At 44.4% G+C, this 16,136-nt stretch overlaps 1 protein-coding gene across 4 annotated transcripts in view; it reads right to left on the reverse strand.

Moving 5' to 3' along the window:
* The window catches only part of cdk14 (cyclin-dependent kinase 14), a 776,296-nt gene that overhangs the window by 110,649 nt on the left and 649,511 nt on the right, over positions 1-16,136 (reverse strand). Inside the window, exon 15 of one of the 4 annotated variants that reach the window (XM_038797928.1) lies at positions 9,499-10,712. The exons of the other annotated variants lie outside the window; for them this stretch is intronic. The gene's annotated coding sequence lies outside the window, so the exon portion shown is untranslated. Of the gene's footprint in view, positions 1-9,498; positions 10,713-16,136 lie in introns of those variants that run through there. 4 annotated transcript variants of the gene reach the window in all.

The raw sequence follows: 16,136 nt of genomic DNA on the forward strand, positions 1-16,136 counted from the left end.
AAATGAGGGGTTGACCGAGTTGGATGGCGGGTAAACTATAGTGCATGGGTGAGGATGATGCACAACAAATGAGTATGACATACCATGAATGCAGATCCCCTGGCAGGAGCGGCTACAAGCAGCAGCATTTAAATAAAAGGTCAATGACATAAACTTTCTTCCTCCACAGGTGCTGCTTGATGTGCTGAATAGTTCCAGCACTTAATGTTTTTATTTGATAGTAGTGTGCTGTTAACTTATGAACTGACAACTTTTATTTTCATTACTATATCTGTGATACAGCAAAAAAAGGTTATTTCATTTTTAAAAAATCAGTTTGAAATCAGAAGTAAAAAACACAGGTTTACCTATCATCTAAAATATCTTTCCAAGGCATTTTTCAAAATGGAATCCAATAAAAATATCAAAAAGATAATCTTTTAGGTACAGTATTGTATTGAAAATGATGAGAATCCCAGAAATAACATACAACAAATTAAGGGATTTTGTTTATTATGAATGGATTAAATAAATAGGGCAACACAATGGCACAGTTAGCACTGCTGCCTCACAATTCCAGGGACCTGGGTTCAATGCTGACTCGTCTGTGCAGAATTTTCACTTTCGCACCATGTCTGCATAGGTTTCCTCCGAGTGCTCCAACTTCCTTCCTGATGTGCCATCAATTATAACAAAAACCAGTTGTGGAACAAAACGGTGGCTTTAAGTAGTTAAACGAGAACCTGTTGGCAACTCATCCCAAACTGGGCAGCGCCAGAGGTCGGCCACCTTTGTACAGAGCCTGAGGGGAGGAGCCACAGGCGGAGCTAGCAGAGACAAAAAACAATACATGCAATACAGTAACAGTGGTTTACCACAATATATATAATACAGTAACAGTGGTTACCACATTCACCCCCTGTTAAAGAAAACGAAGAGTCCAGCAGGGGTGAAGTGGACTTAAAGATCGAGTCTGTCGGGGGCTTTGACCTTCCGCCGTGAATGCCTCAGTCCCGGCTGTGGTGTGGGCACTGTTGTCGAGAGCTGCATGTCCGGGAGTGTGTCGTCTTCTTCTTCGTCCAGTAGTTGAGTCGGTGGAGAGGGAGACGGTGTGGGGTCGGGGGTGGTGGTGATGGTCACTGGGGAACCTGTGGGTGCCACATCCCGAAGGGAGACCGTGTCCTGCCGCCCGTCCTGGTGTGCCACGCAGGCATATTGTGGGTTGACATGGAAGAGAAGAATCCTTTCGATCAGTGGATCCAATTTATGACTCCTCGCATGCTTCTGGAGGAGGACGGGCCCTGGGACTGTCAGCCAGGATGAGAGCGAGACCCCTGAGGTGGACTTCCTGGGAAAGACAAACATTAATTCGTGAGGGGTCTCATTGGTGACAGTGCACAGGAGCGACCGGATGGAGTGGAGCGCATTGGGAAGGACCTCCTGCCAGTGGGAGACTTCTAGACCATAGGGCAAGAAGGATGGCCTTCCAGATTGTCGAGTTCTCCCTCTCCACCTGTCCGTTTCCCCGGGGTTTGTAGCTGGATGTCCTGCTTGAGGCGATGCCCTTGCTGAGCAGGAACTGACGCAGCTCATCACTCATGAAAGAGGAATCCCGATGGCTATTGATGTAGGTGGGGAAACTGAATAAGGTGGAGAGACTGTGCAAGGCCTTGATGACAGTGGCAGAGGTCATGTCAGGGCATGGGATGGCGAAAGGGGAACGCGCGTGCTTGTCAATAAAGTCGAGGAAGTACACGTTACAGTCAGTGGAGGGGAGGGGCCCTTTGAAGTCGATGCTAAAGCGCTCAAAGGGGGGGGGTGGGGAGCCTTTACCAGGTGCGCTCTGTCTGGCCGATAGAAGTGTGGTTTGCACTCCACGCAGACCTAGCAGTCCCAGGTCATGGTCCTGACCTCCTCGATGTAATAAGGCAGGTTGCGGGCCTTGACGAAATGAAAAAAATGGGTGACCCCCGGGTGACAGAGGTCATAGTGGAGGACCCAAAGTCGGTCTACTTGTGCGCTGGCACGTGTACCGCGGGATAGGGCATCTGGGGGCTCATTGAGCTTCCCAGGTCGATACAAGATATTGTAATTGTAGGTGGAGAGTTCAATTCTCCACCTCAAGATCTTGTCATTTTTGATCTTGCCCCGTGTTATTGTGTGTTATTAAACATGAAGGCAACTGACCGTTGGTCAGTGAGGAGAGGGAATCGCCTGCCGGCCGGGTAATGCCTCCAATGTCGCACAGCTTCCACAATGGATTGGGCTTCGTTTTTGACGGAGGAATGTCGAATTTCGGAGGCCTGGAGGGTACGGGAGAAGAAAGCCACGGGCCTCCCCGCCTAGTTGAGGGTAGCGGCCAGAGCAAATACAGACGCATTGCTCTCCACCTGGAACGAGATGGACTCATCTACTGCATACATTGCAGCTTTGACAATATCTGCATAGATGCTGTTGAAGGCCAGGCAGGCCTCAGCCGTCAGGGGAAAAATGGTAGATTTAATGAGTGGGCGGGCCTTGTCCGCATAATTGGGGACCCACTGGGCATAATAGGATAAGAACCCCAGGCATCTCTTCGGGGCCTTGGGGCAGTGAGGGAGGGGAAGTTCCAGGAGGGGGCACATGCGGTCGGGGTCAGCCCAAGGACCACCACGTTTTCCACCACGTAGCCAAGGATTTGCCACTTCCAGCAAATTCGAAAGCTGCACTGTCTCTTGGAGGCCGAGTGTACCCTCTTCTAGCAGGCGCTGGCGGATGTAGTTAGATTTTATGGCGACATAGGCGTTCCTGATCAGCAGCTCCGTGTGCTGGACAGCCGATACCGCTAGACAACTACAGTTGCAGCCGAGCACCCGCAAGGTGTGCAGGAATTCGGCATGCGATTCTCCGGGGCATTGACGCCTCGTGGCAAGGAGATGCCTAGCGTACACCTTATTTACTGCCTTTACATACTGCCCCTTCAGCAGCGCTATCGCCTCCGCGTACGAGGCAGCATCCCTGATAAGGAGAAAAACCTGCGGGCTTACCCGGGCGTTGAGGACTCGAAGCTTGTGGATGTCGGCGACGGCGTCGGTGGCAGATTCGAGGTAAGCTTCAAAGCGGCTTAGCCAGTGCTCGAATGTTGCAGTGGCGTCGGCTGCTTGGGGATCCAGTTCCAGGCGATCAGGCTTGAGTGATGCATCATTTTTAAGCGTTTAGCTTATTAAATTGATGTGCCATCAATTATAACAAAGACGAGTTGTGGAACGAAACTGTGGCTTTAATAAGCTAAACGAGAACCTGCTGGCAACTGATCCCAAACTGGGGCAGGGCCAGAGGTCAGCCACCTTTATACAGAGCCTGAGGAGAGGAGCCACAGGCGGAGCTTGCAGAGACAACAAACAATATATGCAATACAGTAAGTGGTTTACCACAATATATATAATACAGTAACAGTGGTTACCACATTCCCATAGTCCAAAAATGTGCAAGTTAGCTGGATTGGCCATGCTAAATTGTCCCTTAGAGTCCAAAGGCGAGGCAGAGTTAAGGAGACTGGGCAGGGGAGTGGGCCTAGGCAAAGTGCTCTTTCGGAGGATCGGTGCAGACTTGATGGGCTGAATGACCTCCTTCTGCACTGTAGGGATTCTATGATTTCATGAAACACTTCCATCAGTAAACAGGAGCTAAATTGTCCAGTCTGTTTTCAGAGATTCAGTTCCTAGCATACAGTTACATACAAGACATGAGGAGCCTGCCAATCTCTGCTGAGTTATTCAAAATTAAAATTGTCTTTTTTTTGAAAACTTATGGCAATATGATAATTATGCCCTAAAACTTTAAACACAAATGGTTTCCTCGTTATGACCCAACCTTTAGTTTGGAATTCACATTATTTTGAACACATTATTGCACTTCAAAAGGTTATTAAGTTGCCAGAGGCAATTGTAAAAATAGCTTGCAAAGGCACTACTAATTGAGATGTCCAATAAATTTGCTTTCTTATTTCTGTTCTAGGATTCATGGATTTTGAAGGTAAAATAACCCTTATGAAAGTTTACTGTGCTTGATCATACTGATGTGCATGCTGTTTGTTATCTAAACACAGCAAATGAAATAACATTTAATAAACCATCTTATTTAAATCAAAACAACCATCCAAATATTGTTTGAAACCATCTTACTGCAATAAATCAACTGAAATGCAGGCGAGGTAAACACTGCCTTGTCTTTATCAAGTCAAAAATGATGCTGCTTCAAAGATACTGTAAAGATCGATCTGAAAAATTGTGATCAGGAAATAATTCTGCCTGCTGCATTCAACATTTTAAACACATTTTGGGAAACAAATGGATGTGTAAAATAAAGACAAAAACGTCTGGCAATGAGAGTGGAGGATTACACCCGAGAACTCCTGAGCAATATCTAAAAGCTCAGAAAAGAGACGACATGAAGATAAGGTATCAACAATTTTAAGCATATCCTGAGACTAGGGCAACCTCAAGGCAAAGACAGAGGCTCCAGACAGGCCCCTTCATCACATTTTTTCCCCCCTCACTCTTCATCCTTTAACAAAGCTTTCGCTAACAATATGGAAATCTCTTTCCCTCTTTGGATTAAATCCCTTTAGAGAAGTATGCAAATGCTTTGCTCTGTTCCCTCAACTGAGGCTGCTCTGAGAATAGCTATCTTTTCACTGTCTTGTTTTACATCTCAAGCGGCCCATCCCACTGGCTGACAAGGAGACCAGCCTTCCAATTCAATATCCTTCATAGCATTGACAGTTGAAACCCTAGGCCTGGCACTGACTCTAAAAGAGCTCATTTAGTCATAATTAACTATTCCCTGCATATTCCCCTAGGTATGGTAATTGTTCAAAAAAAGCCAACAACTGAAGCATTCATTCTGCGTTTCTTTTAAACTTTTCACAGCAGCCTTATTTTTTTCTTCGTGCTTCCTCCCTAGTAACATTTCATGCACTGTGGAGGAATGTGGGTGGAGACAAGGCGGCACCAAAACCCTAGATGTAAATACTTCACATGGCAGATGGACCAAAAAAAAATCTCTGCCATAAGAAATGCAAAGTTGAATCAATCAGGCATGAATTTATAGCACAGCATGAAGTCAGCTAAAAAGTCATCACATTTTATCTGATCTTAATATGAACATATGTTACTCAATATACTGGTCCTCCCCTTCATCTAGATAGCCTACGGCAACAGATTTTCTGTTTTAAATTTCTTAATACAACTTTTTGTGCACAATTATAAGCCGTATTGTCATTTTGCAAATTAAATAGGGCCTGTCTTGCAAAATTGCAGCATGGAAAAGAAAGAGAGGCCACAATAGGGGCGTTCTTTTCAGGTCCGCACAGTGCGAGACAACACATATACAGCCATAAAATGTTGGTGCTTCTCAGCACTTTGAGGCATTATAAATCACAGGTCTAGAGAAAGAAGGCACAGGGATAATGCATGTGGAAGAGACAAACTATCAGTAAATTACTTCAATAAACATGTCATTATTCAAGATCCTGTCAGCAGTAACAGATATTTAATATTTGAAGGCAGGGAGCAAAAAATAAACTTACTGATCAAAACTGTCTTATTCTTTGTTAAGTGCAAAATGCTACCATTATAATTTTGAAAGATCAGTCTCCTTATTGCTACACCTGATGTATCTTATAACAATATTATTATTCCACTCTTATCTAACCCTAACCACTGCATCATTAGCAAAGGCTTCTGTTCCTGCTCCTATACCATCTCCTGGTGATCCCCACGGATCTATCTTTGACCCCCTGCCATTTCTCATTGACATGCTTCTACTTGACAAAATTATCTGAAAGTACAGCATTAGTTTTCACATGTACGCTGATGAACGCAGCCCTATCTCAACCCCACCTCTCTTGACTCTTTCACCGCTAATAAATTATCAGACTGCTTACCCGTCATCCAACACTGGATGAGCAGAAATTACCTCTTACTACAAACAGTAAGTGAAAATAGAAAATGCTGGAAAAAACCCATCAGGTCTGGCAGCAACTCTGGAGAGAGAAACAAAATTAATGTTTCAAATCGTGACCTTTCATCAGGACTTTGAAAATTAAGTTAGAAATGATAAGAACAGAAGACAGGAGACATTAAGTGACAAAAAAGTTTCCGGGACAGAGCCAAAGAAAGTAGTAATCAGTCGAAGTAAAGAAACAAAAGATCGGTCCAGGGGAGGTGAGAATGGCAGGATAATGGAGTTGTCAATCTGAAGACACAATGAGAAAAACATTGGCGTGTTAGCACAGGTGTTAGCATTGTTGCTTCACAGCGCCAGGGTCCTAGGTTCGATTCCCGGCTTGGGTCACTGTCTGTGTGGAGTCTGTACGTTCTCCCAGTGGTCTGCGTGGGTTTCCTCCGGGTGCTCCGGTTTCCTCCCTCAAGTCCCGAAAGATGTGCTATTAGGTAATTTGGACATTCTGCATTCTCCCTCAGTGCACCCGAACAGGTGCCGGAATGTGGCGGCTAGGAGCTTTTCACAGTAACTTCATTGCAGTGTTAATATAAGCCTACCTGTGACAATAAAGATTATTATTATAAAGGGAGCCAAAATGAGGGGCGTAGATTCTGGTCTGAAATGGTTGAATTCCATGTTGAACTCAAAAGGTTGTAAAGTGCCTGATCAAAAGAAGAGGTGCTATTTCTCGAACTTGCATTGAGCTTCACTGTACTCTGCCCACAGAAAAAGGATAGGGAGAGGCAATGCCATAGTTGTATTGTCACTGAACTAGTAACCCAGAGACCAAGGGTTATGCTCTGGAGATCCGAATTCAAACCCCAGCACCAATTTAAATTAAATAAAAATCTGGAATTAAAAGTCTAAAAATCTAAAAAAAACTATTGTTGATTGTCATAAAAACTTGTCTGGTTCACTAATGTCCTTTAGGGGAGGAAATCTGTCATCCTTACCTGGTCTGGCCTTCATGGAACTCCAGGCCCACAGCAACGTGGTTGATTCTTAATGTGCCCTCTGCAATGGCATAACAAGCCACTCAGTTCAAGGGCAATCAGGGATAGGCAACAAATGCTGGCCCAGCCAGCGACCCAACATCCCATAAGTGAATCAAAAAATGTCAGCATTAAGGTGGAGAATCAAGGTGACAAGTAACTTAAAGTGTTTAAATTTACAAACTTGCTGACTGTAGTTATTGGGCAGTCAAGGACCAAAGAATTGGGGTATTTTTTCTCAGAATTGCAGCTGGGATCCGACGTCTATACATCTGGCAGTTCAGTTACTCTGCCACTGGTAGCCTGGCCCTGAGTTGCCTCGGCCCTAAGCTCTGAAAATCTCTCCCCCAACACCTCTGCATCTCACTCCCATACCTCCTGTGAAGCATCGTGCATGATTTTATTACATTCAAGACTCAACATAAAAATATATACATTTGTTGTATTAATTTTAATTGTCCAGAGTTTGTATGCATCTCTAATCTTTTTATGATTTTTCTCTTTGTGGCATCACTTTGCAGCTGTAACTGCTACAGCTAGTTGAGCTGAAGCAAGAATATGCAATATGCTATTATCAATGTGAAACTGAATGTAATAATGAAGAAAAGCAAAAAAATCATGTGTGTTGATTTTGTAAAAGGCCCACATATAAAATGGAAGGCGACATATTGGATCCTTCTTTACAGAAAGTAGTCAAAGCACATAAAAATAAAAATGCAATTATATATGATAGCATGCTGGTGTATGTCATTTATTTTATGTTTGGAAATGTCTAAATGAAATGACCAAATAGACTTGCTAAAACCTTTAGATCATCTACATTTAGTGTAATTTTCTCATATTCTTTGAATTACAGTAGTTGCACATTCCGATGCAAATCAATAGACCTTAACCGAAATGTGGAAAACACGAATCACCATCCCTTTAACATAGAATCCCTGCAGTGCAGGAGGTAGCCATTTAGCTCATCGAGTCTGCACTGACCCTTCAAACGAGCGGCCTAACTGGGCCCACTCCCCAGCCCAAGCCCCATAACCCCTGTTAACCTGCACATCTTGGACTACAGAAGGAAACTGGCGCACCCAGAGGAAATCACGCGGACACATGGAGTATGTGCAAATTCCACGTGATCACTCAAGGCCGGAATTGAACACAGGTGGCACCATGTGGGAGAAGTGCTAACCACTGTGCCACCCACTGTGTCCTCACAGAATCACTACAAGCTTATAGTGTAATTCTAAGCACTTGCTGCATATATATATATATATATAAAAAACTTTATTCTTACATCAGAACTTAGGGCGGAATTCTTCGCTCCCCATGCCGGGTGGGAGAATCGCGGGAGGGCCGGGCGACTCACGACACGCCGCCCTGGCACCCCCGGCGATTCTCCCACACCCCACTCGAGGAATCGCCGCTCGCTGTTAAGATTCTTCGGCCCGGATGGGCCGAGCGGCCTGACGTTCCCGACCTGTTCATGCTGGCGGCAACCACACCTGGTCGCTGCCGTCGTGAACATGGAGCCAAATTTTCGTTTGTGGCTTGTGGGGGACGGAGAGGGAAGTGAGCACCATGGCCATTCTTGGGAGGGGACTGGCCCGCGATCGGTGCCCACCGATCATCGGGCCAGCGTCTCCAAGAGACGCACTCCTTCCCTCCGCCGCCCTGCAAGATCTTGCGGGGCGGCGGAGGGGAAGACGGCAACCGGTATGCGCGGGTTGCAGCCGGCCAACCTGCGCATGCGCGGCTGAAGTCACTTAGGCGCCGCTGTCGCGTCATTCTCGGCGCGCCGCTTTGACGCAAGCGTCAAGGCCCGGCAGACGAGATTTATGGAGGGCCGCTCCTAGCCCCCTGGAAGGGGGGGGGGGGTGAATAGGGTGTGAGGAGCGGCCTCCGAGGCCGTCGTGAAACTCGGCTGAGTTTACGACGGCCTTCCCGATGCCGCGCTGGAGCGGAGAATTCCGACCTAATTCTTCTGAAGAAGGTGGCAGCACGGAGACTGCATTGAAACAAGGAAGTCTGAACTATACAAAAATTAATAAGTGCCAAAGCATCCCAGGTTAAACAGTAAATAGGTGGAGTCTTGACAATGTCATTGGACTAATAATCCAGAGATCCACATGAATGGTCTGGGGATATGTGTTCAAATCCCACCATTGCGCCGGTGGAATTTAAATGCAATTAATTTTTAAAAATCCAGAATTGAAAGTTAGTGTCAGTGAAAACATGAAACTATTGTTGGTTGTCTGGTTCATTAATGCCTCTTAGGGAAATAAATCTGCCATCCTAACCTGGTCTGGCCTACATGTGACTCTAGATCCACAGCAATGTGGAACTTAACTGCCTGGAGAATTAGGGATAGGAAACCACTGCAACACCCACATCCCATAAAGAAGATAAAAAGATGGAAGTTTTGCATGTGGAGGTTGAATTCGTGAAAAAATGAGGATGGCCACTTTGAAACAAGTAATTAAACATTCTTCCTCCCTCCTTAGAGCTGTGTGCAAGTGAACCACACTAAAGCCAAACAAATTACATGCTACAAAATGAAGTAGATATCATGTTTTAAAACTTTTACTGTGAAAAACAACCTAAAATCATTCAACCAAGCATTACATTTTAGGCCCCCCAAAAAAGAAACTGCTGGATATTCTAGCAGGTCTGGCAGCATCTGTAGGGAGAGAAAAGAGCTAACGTTTCGAGTCCAATAACTCTTTGTCAAAGACTCTGTAATTTTAGGCAACTGACTCACTAAACTACAGAGACAGTATTCCCCATTAACTTCTAAACACAACCGAAAACGCCAAACCACATTTATACATTATACTACATTCTCAGCAGAAACATAGTCCTGTGTTTGAAGTCCCAATCTCCTTCTGCCTTGAACGGGATCTCTTCTCCCTGTCCTTTTATACAAAGGCTCCTTAATTCAATCTTCTGCGCATACTCAAACAAACCTCCAGTAGCAAGGAACCTTCTGGCGACTCCTTGATCTTTAACTCTCCACATTGTTCCTTCAAACAGCGGATCTGTCCTCACCAGCACTCTGCTTGATGATCGAGTCAAAAACAATTGTTTGTTTCTGCCTGGCATAGCTGCACCTGCTGTGGGTCTTCTTCCCCAAATGTGGTCTGTTGGCTGATCCTGAGACGTACGAGTCTATACGCAGCAACAGCAGCTGCCTCCTCTTTTGTGACCCAGTGTTAAAACCTGTACATTACTTTCAATGAGTTCCAGTTTGAGTTTCTGTCTCCACAACAAGCAGGACAGTTGGGTTTGCCTCCAGGCAGATTTTGTAGAAGGTCACATGCCCTTCTCCAAACTATTCAATGTTAACTTAAAAGTCTCCTTTAATTCAAAACATTAACATCTTATAAAATTCAATATTCATATGACATGGAAGTTACTTCAAGTGCTTGTTTATAATATTGCTGAAGCTCTCGGCAAATCGGCCCAGCGGGTAGCTAAACCCTGAAACGATGATTTGTTTCTGACTCACTTGACCAAGATGTACACTCTTTCATCCAGTTTGGTAGGTAATGCTGGTTTCAAACAAAATCAGAGAATGCTGAAAATATACTAGATTAGTCACCACCTGTAGAGAATAGATAACTGCTTAGATTCACAAATCGTATTGAAGTCCAAAGGTTTTCGCATATATCAAACAGCAAGAGGAAAATGTCCAATACAGTTGAGGAGAGACATTCGCACGCACATTCCATGCACCACAGGAAAAGAAGCATTGGGGAACCATACCTGAAACAGATATTAGGAATAACACATAAGGAATGAGCATTGTTGCCTCACAGCGCCATGGACCCAGGTTCAATTCTGACCATGAGTGACTGGTGACTGTGGAATTTGCACATTCTCCCCGTGTCCGCGTGGGTTTTCTCTGGGTGCTCAGGGTGTCTCCCACAGTCCAAAGATGTGCAGGTTAGGTGGATTGGCGATGCTAAAATTGCCCCTTGGTGTCCAAAGATGTGTAGGTTAGGTGGGGTTATGGGTATAGGGTGGGAGAGTGGGCAAGGTGTGTTGCTGTTTTTGGAGAGTCAGTGGTGCCAAATGGCCTGCTTCTGTCTTATAGGGATTCTATGGATTTAATGGAATTAAAATAAACTATTTAAGACTCCCTTTGTAAAACTGCTCTGCCCCTGAACACAAGAAAACAGTGCACATGCAGCTACCAACAAAAGGCAAGCTTGCTGAAAAATAGTTACTAACATGCAGTAGCTTCCTTCCCTCCCTGCACTGCATTGCCAGGTCTCGTGCCACTCCTGCCTGATCATGTCCGATTCTTGTTGTATCTATAAACAATCTCTCAATCAAAATTTTTCTTCTGAAAAAGATACTTATGGCAGATTGTAAAATTGCCCGTATTATTGTGATTTGTTGTTGCAGTTTCATAGTTCTTCTTTTCCACTTAATTTAACACAGGAAAAAGTGTCAAAATTAATGATACTATACATCAGTTATTGACAACATCTATTCCAGCTGTTTTGCACAAGGCCATCAACAGTTCTGAATGTACATCAGGAATCTTCTATAACAGATATTCTGTATTTTGTTTTTTATTCGTTCATGGGATTTGGGCATTGCTGGCTGGGTCAGCATTTATTGCCCATCCCTAGGGGCATTTAAGAGTCAACTACATTGCTGTGGGTCTGGAGTCACATACTGGTCAGACAGATGACAGATTTTTACGGTATGGTTTCATTAGACTTTTAATTGTTATTGAATTTAAATTCCACCATCTATGTTCTATCTGTCCTGGTTGGATTTGAACCCATTTTCCCAGAGCATTATCCTGGGTCTCTGGATTACATGACTAGTGACAATACCACTACACCACTGCCTCCCCATAGTGTAGAGTTGTCTGTTCTTGTTTATGACCAGTAAAATTCATGTTCTTGAGCAAAATCTCATTTTCAAGATTATTTATAGAATATTCCTAAAATTTGCATGGGTCAGATGAGAAAAGCTGTGAGAAATTCTCTGACTTCCCAGATGGCTTTTCTCATCTGATTTAACAGCTGTTTAAAAGTTCCGGCAAAGATCACAGCCAGCTGGGGAGGCGGTGATTAAACAAGCCAGCAACCCGTGATTCTGAGATATGACGCCCGATCTCAAAGTTACATCAAAGATCCCCCACCCCCCAATACTCCCCTGGGGAACATCCCTCAATGCCCACATGCAGAAGGGCAACCAACTCCTCCACCACGCAAATAAATGAACCCCGCCACCACAAGCATCGGGGTGACCCCCCCCCCCCCCCCCCACCGCCAAAAACGCATTGCGATAGCTCCCCCCCCCCCCCCCCCCCCACTCACTGGCACTTCCCCCCCCCACATCACTGCCACCACCCACTGCCCCCTCCATAGTCTTCCCCACCACCAATACCTGCCATTCCTCCCCATCAGTGCCAGGGCACTGCCCAGCCATGTCCATCACCGCCCAGGGGCCCCCAGCATGGTCATCATTATTTTTGAAAACCAATAGCGATTGGTGTGACGTCACGCCAACTGGATGGAAGATAAGGTGCGGCTGGACATTACGCCGTCAAGCCCAGTAAGTATATTAAAAATTATGGAAATCAGGTTCATATTGTTTCTGATCATGTCACCGGGGGTGGGGTGAGGGGGGATCTCAAACTGAGATGTCACCGGTGCAAATCCCTTCATGGCCCCCTCGCAAAATTGAGCAGCCCCAATGGGATTAATGTCCACAGTGAACGGACCCGCTAATTCCCACCCTATGTTAATCAGTCCCGCTTTCAGACAACCCCCCCCCCCCCCCCCGCCTCTCCTCACTCCATATTTGGAAAGGGCAGTGTTTGGTTCCCTACCAACAAACAAATGATACATGAAATCAATTGCACATCACAGTAATTTTCCCCTTTGGGTATTATCTTCCTCTCCTTTTCTCTTTAGTTAAACGTGCATCCTGTAACTTGCAAATGAGCCAAGGGACTCCCACTCCAGGGAGCACCACCTGTCTCAAAGTCATGACACTTCCCATTTTCAATGCTGCTGGCATTTCTCGGCAGCTCCTGTTAACTAGCCTTCCTGACCTACAGATAAGAGAAACTCATCTGATCGAATCCTTCAGCTTGTCAATCATCCTTGCATAGATCTTTTACAGTTGTTCCCACGATTGGCGCCGAGGGCGGAGGGCGAAAGAGGGAGTGTAAAAAATTGATTATACAGCACATTTAATTCTGAATTAAATCAACAGTTAATTCATACCCTGGTGTAACAAAATAAGCTACAGTCCATTATAACATTTATTGGAGGCATTCATTCTGCAGTTTCATCTGAAATAGGCTAAATAAATGAGGTAGTAAAAATATTACTTTTCAACCCCTTTATTATTACCCTCTACATTTTTATGTTTTCCTTTTTTATCTGTGGGTACAGTTCATGAAAAAAATCCAATCAAGATTATTTTAGTACAGATTTCGTATGCAACATTCAAATAGTAGAATAAAAGTAACAGCGCCTTATAAATAAAAATAAAATGACACTAGAGTGAATGCCAGGTAATTTTAGGAGAGAAAAGATCAAATAGGTGGGCAAGAACAGAATTTTAGTCTAGAAAGGAGATGTGCAGGGAGGAAGAAAATAAGCCAGATGCTAACATAGTAGTAAAATGGAAAGCAGCCAAAACGTTTTAAATAAATCATTGCACAGCAAACATTAAGAGATTTACAAAGGACAAATAAACTAGAAAGGAAAATAATCCTTGAAATATTAGCGAATGTAAATCCATAATCTAAATCACCAACAGCAAACTTTTGAAATAAAGATTATAATCTTCTTTTATCAGCTTAATTATCTGTCGATGTGCAGCAAATTCTATTATGGCATATGAAGTCCCTTGTAGTTATTCTGACCGTTTGTTCAATATATACAAATTATTCACAAGACTGATAATCAAATCCTTAGTTACTGAAATTACCCAACATAATATCAGAATCTGACATTTTGTTACATTCAAAAAGGATTCAATGCGCATCAAAAATATTGCTGGCACTGTTATTTTCATATAAAGCTAAATGTATTAAGATTGTGAATATCTAATTTCACTTGTGTAGTTTGCACACTGCGCTCCATGAGATGCTACGGTTGAAACATGACAACATTTACCCAAGGGACAGCAGATTCAATTAATAGGTGTTGTGTACTCTGGGGTAACACAGGCTGCAACTCGATGCAGCTTTGACCAAAAGATACTCCAGACTTTGAAGTAAGTTCAATGTGATTTATTCAACCATTAGCACAGTTCTCTATGAGTTCGACTCTCCTGCTAATCTTGCTACAGTAACTCAGTCTAACTAACCAGTCTGCTCTAAGCCACATGGTGGGTGTGATACTTCTGATCTGCCCCTGTCCTACTCTCCTTGTTGTCACCAATCTGCCTGTCGCAGATGCATCTGTCCAATGCAGTATTGTAGCAGTGGCCACCGTACAGAGCTGACAGGACCAAGTCCCATATTCACACCGAGAACATCCTACATCATGCCACGTGGCACTATCACTGAGCTAAATGGGGTAGGCTCCACGAGGTGCTGTGGGCTACCTATAGTAGCAGCAGAATTGTATTCCATCACATTCTGAACTCCCAAGCCCCGAATATCTCTCACTCTACCATTACCATTAAACAAGGAGACCAACCCTGGTTCAGCAAAGGGTGCAGATCAGCGTGGCAGGAGCAACATCAGGCATAACTAAACATGATGTGCCAACCTCAGCAGAAGCAACATGTTATAGAGCTAAGTGATCCAACAATCAATTAATTAAATCAAACTCCAGAAGACCTGCCACAACCAATTGTGGTTGGCGGTGGACAATTTAACTAACAGCTGGAGGGGGCTCTTCTCATTCTCAATGATGGGGTGTCACCCCCAACCCCAGCACATCTGTGCAAAAATCAAGGCTAATGTTTTTACAACCATCCTCAGTCCAAAGTGCAGAGTGGATGATCACATCTCACCTTCCAAACCCGCAACCTTTACCAAGGTCACCATGACATTCTCAAGGACAATTGTGGAAAGGCAATAAATGCTGGTCGAGCCAGCAATGCCCACGCCCATGAAACGATAAATTAAAAAAACAATATTTAACCATTTCCCTATGATATTTGATGCCATTACCATCGCTGAACCCCTGACAATCAGCATCCTGGGAGCTAACATTGACCAGAAACTGAACTGGACTAGCCACATAAATACTGTGGTTACAAGGGCAGATCAGAGGTTGGGAATTATGTGGTGAGTAACTCATCTCCTGAATCCCTAAAGCCAGTGCACCATCCACAACGTACAAGTCAAGACTGTGATGGAATTCTCCACTTGCATGGACGAGTGCAGCTCCCAGTGCAAAACTCAAGCAGTTCAATATCGTCCAGGACAAGGAAGCCTGTTTGATCAGCATTCCATCCAACATCTTAACCATTCATTCCCTCCACCATCAGTGCAACGTGGCTGCAGTGTGTACTAGTCATAAGATGCACTGCAGTAACTCGTAAGGTTTCCTTAACTGCCAAATTTGCAACCCCTACCACCTAGACAATAGAACATCTTTTTAGTGTCACAAGTAGGCTTGCATTAACACTGCAATGAAGTTACAGTGAAAATCCTCTGGTCGCCACACTACAGTGCCTGTTCAGGTTCACGGAGAGAGAATTCAGAATGTCCAATTTAACTAACAAGCACGTCTTAGAAGGACATGGGCAGCAAGCACGTGGAAAACTACCACTTCCCCTCCAAGTCACACACCATCCTAACTTCAAAGTATAATCGCTGTTCCTTCATCGTCGCTGGGTCGAAATCCTGGATCTCTCTTCCAGAACAGCAATGTGGCAGTGCCTTCTCCACACAGTCTTCAATGCCAGCACACCACCTTCTCGATGGCAATTACGGGAAATAAATGCTGGCCTTGTCGGCCATGACCACGTCCTGTGAATGTCTTTTAAGACTTATCATATTCCAGACTCAGCAATTAGATCTCTGCAGGTAACTTGAATGGAACTGCCATATTTTATATTACCGGGCAGTTCCATAGACAAGAGTGAAATATCTTGCATATCCACATGCAAACATGCAGTGTGTACACTGAACCCACTTGTGTACCGCAGGTAATTTGTTACCTTCTTCTCCACTGCTGACAAGACAAAGTAGCT

The sequence above is a fragment of the Scyliorhinus canicula genome, chromosome 5 (assembly GCF_902713615.1).
Source record: "Scyliorhinus canicula chromosome 5, sScyCan1.1, whole genome shotgun sequence".
Classification (NCBI taxonomy): Eukaryota; Metazoa; Chordata; class Chondrichthyes; order Carcharhiniformes; family Scyliorhinidae; genus Scyliorhinus; species Scyliorhinus canicula.